Genomic DNA, 3,802 nt, shown 5'->3' on the forward strand with positions numbered 1-3,802 from the left:
ATGGGGAGCTCAATGCTCTCATCTCCGGACACGATGACGGGAGGATATCTCTGCCACTACCATGAGTCTCGACCAACGGAGCCAGCGAGTCCACCATCTGCGGCTACCCTTGCTACCCTAAATGCCAACGGAGCCAAACAAAGCGGAACTGACGGCCGGCTACCTGAGTCACCGACCAACGGAGCCAAACAGCAGAACCGCCACACACCAGCCAGATATACAAATCCATGGGTGATGTGTGCAGTACATGTAACTGGCGATGAGCTCAACCAAAGTAGAGCCGACAAATCGCACAGCATGCAATCATGATGCATGATACTAAACATGGCAATCTCATGAATAACATGGCATGATCCATATAAATAGATACAAAGTGTGTACCACAAGAAGACGTATCAAATAGAAGGTACACTAATCGAAGAGGGTATCAAATAAACCCTAGATCCAGAATATAACCGAGCATGTGGTTAGGTCACTACCTAAGGCATATGTGATCAGGTAGATAATATGCAGTGCAGAATAAATAAACAAACAACATGTACTAATCATGTAGTGACCAACCGAAATAAACAGGTAACACAATTACTGTTATATGTTAAACATATTATCATGCATATCAAAAGACATAAGTCAAAGTACCCGCCTCCAATAGGAAAATAAGATCAGTCCGGTCCAACTCGGACGTCGAGATGCTCGTCTCGTGTCAAAACCCTGAGTCACGAATAGAAATATATTTTATTTAGCTACAATCATATAAATAACTAAATAAAATCTCTTACACTAAATTAGGGCAAAACCCTAATCCATAAACCTCGACCAACTAGGGTTAGTTTCCTTAACCCTAATCATTTCTTATCGCCCCAATAACCCTATCCTTTTCATAGCTAGAATTAAATCTAGTTCGTATTCAAAATTACCTCCTCCACTTACCTAATTCTGAAGCCTCAACCGGTAACGTTGCTGTCGGAACAGAGGTAGTTGCTGGAATCCAAGCAATAACCTGCGATTCACTGTCTATATCAAAATAGAGCTTAAGAAATCATCACACTAATGATAACATAATTCTATATCAATCTGTGCACCTCACCTTCAATCACAGCCAAGGCAATTTACTGCCGGAGAGGATTAGCACCTGGAAATCAGACACTCCACAGCACAAAATCCTGGTAGAACAAACCCTCAGTGCTGGAATCAAAGGAATCAAGAAGAAGATCAAGACTAGGGCTCGGCAGAACCTGGTGGCCGGTGAAGTGGTTCGGCTGTGGTGACGGTGCAAGGCGACTAGAGCAGACGGCACGAAGGGAAAAGAGAACTCGACAATGTGGCTCGGCCTCGAGGGCAGAGGAAGGGTGGCCGGCACTCTCCGTGCGACGGCGGCTCTCGGCTCTCAGCAATGGCAGAAGAGGAAACTCCTCAAATCAGGGAGCTAGGGCGCAGAGGAGGGCTCGCGATCCAAGCTAGGGCAGAGGCAATAGGTCATCTGCCGACGTTCAGGAGAAGCGAGGAAGAGAGGAATCGACTCTAGGGCTTCGGCTGGCAACGCCGCTGCCAGCGGTGGCGACCCGAGGAGATGGGTGTCGCGGGCTGAGGCTAGGGCACTGACGATTGGTACCGGTCCTGGTGGCCGGCGCTCGGCATCGCTGGCGGCAGTAGCGTCGGCAGTGCGGCTCGGCGCTAGGGCACAGGAGCAAGAAAAGTGGATCGGCTCCGAGTGAGAAGAGAGGAAGAAAAGGGAAACCGCTCGGGGTCGGGGAAATAGGGCACGCACGGCTCGCGGGGAAAGAATAAGAGAAGTAGAAAAGGAAAAGGAAATAAAACTTTTCCTCATTAAAATAGGGTAGCCTAAACAGGCTTTCCCCGGGTCCCGTTTTATCCCCGTTAACTTGTCCATACGAGCTCCGAAAAATTCCCGGAAAATTTCCAAAAATCCCGGAAAATTCCTTTATTAATATTCGCCTATTTTCGGTATTTTACATTCTCCCCCACTAATAAAAATTTGGTCCCCAAATTTCGTTATCTACCATCAGCAAGTACTAACAACAGATATAAAGTATAAATGCTGAACGGTAAATTAAATCGCATACCTCAAGTGAAAAGATGGGGATATCGAGCTCGGATAGTATCCTCGAGCTCCCAAGTAGCTTCCTCATCCGAATGATGCTGCCATCCGACTTTAACCAGCCGGATAGTCTTGTTCCGCAACTGACGCTCTTTCCGGTCGAGAATCCGTACCGGAACCTCCTCATAAGTAATGTCAGGCTGAACTGGAACTGGAATATCTATCAGCACATGCGTCGGGTCGGGCACGTATCTCATCAGCATGAATACGTGGAATACATCGTGCACGCCAATCAAGGACGGCGATACTACCAACTAGTGAGCTACTTGCCCAATCCTTTCTAAGATCTAGAAAGGTCCAATGTATCACAGAGCTAGCTTACCTCTGAGGTTAATCTCTTCACCCCTTTCTTGGGTGAAACTCGCAAAAATACCTGGTCACAAATGGAGAACTCTAAGAGTCTCCCACTCCGGTCAGCGTAACTCTTCTAGCAGTCATATGCCTCTAACATCTTCTGTCCGATAGTATGGACCACTTTGCCTCACGTTGAGCTCTATGAGGTCCCAACAACTGGGCCTCTCGGATTCTCGTCCTAATTAACGACTGAGCAACTATGGTAACAAGACTACCCTGCTCGATCTATCCCTGCTCCTCAAGGTCTAACTCGGAGAAAACCCGAATCAAGTTTGTTACCACTACTCGGTGGCAAACTAAAGTCCCTCTAGACTTCTGGCTAAGTGCATCGACAACCACATTAGCTTTTCCCCGGTGATAGCTAATGGTACAAATCATAATCTTTCAGAAACTCCAACCATCTCTTCTGTCGGAGATTAAGTTCCTTCTAAGTGAACCGATATTTGAGACTCTGATGGTCAGTGAAAATCTCAATGTAATATCGTACAGGTAATGCCGCCAAATCTTCGGGGCAAAAATAATAGTGGCTAACTTCAGATCATGTACAGGGTAGATCTTCTTATGCTCCTTCAACCGACGAGAAGCATAAAGAGACTACCATATCGTGCTGCATCAGAACAGCGTTCAAATCCTGAATAGATGCGTTGGTGTAGAGGACATATCCGTCCTCTCCAGAAGGTAAAAACCAAAAATCAAAGCCGACACTAGTCTTCGCTTCAGCTACTAGAAGCTGGTCTTGCAATCCTCAGTCCAAGTAAACTTCACGTCTTTCATGGTCACGCGTGAAAGTAGCATAGCTATGCGGAGAAACCCTCGACGAAAGGTCTGTAATATCCTGCGAGTCACAAAAGACTGCGGATCTCCTACACTGATTTCGGCTGCTCCCAACGGTAACAATCTCTATCTCCTGTGGAACCACGGTACACTCCTACTGGTGACCGTGTGTCCCAAACATCATAACAAAAGACAATCCAAACCAGCACTACTGATAATCACATATAGATGTTCTCGTCGAATCATCTCTAGATCTATGCAAAGTAGTGTACGTGACTCACCTCGGATCCGTAATAGATCCCAACATCGTCCACAAAGATAATGGACACCTATCCAAACATCACCGATGTACTTATACTACATCTCGGATTTAATCAACAAGATATCTTCAATAATACCTCCGGATACATACACCCAACTACATATCTATGATCCACAAGGAACCTTCAAACCATATCAAAACATGGATACATATACTACTTGCAAATGGACAGTCTACCACAGGACTCCTACAACCCAAAACAATCATGATATACATGCAACATAGACATGCAA

The 3,802-nt window shown here is 45.9% G+C and overlaps 1 long non-coding RNA gene across 1 annotated transcript; it reads right to left on the reverse strand.

The window, feature by feature from the left end:
* Positions 1-686: 686 nt before the first annotated feature.
* LOC122034895 lies at positions 687-1,783 on the reverse strand. The gene is made up of 4 exons (XR_006126816.1): positions 1,236-1,783; positions 1,088-1,163; positions 931-1,000; positions 687-711 (listed from the first exon to the last, which is right to left on the reverse strand). It is a non-coding gene; the product is annotated as an uncharacterized LOC122034895 (long non-coding RNA).
* Between the last annotated feature and the right edge of the window lie 2,019 nt (positions 1,784-3,802).

Source organism: Zingiber officinale, chromosome 11B (assembly GCF_018446385.1).
Source record: "Zingiber officinale cultivar Zhangliang chromosome 11B, Zo_v1.1, whole genome shotgun sequence".
Taxonomy (NCBI): Eukaryota; Viridiplantae; Streptophyta; class Magnoliopsida; order Zingiberales; family Zingiberaceae; genus Zingiber; species Zingiber officinale.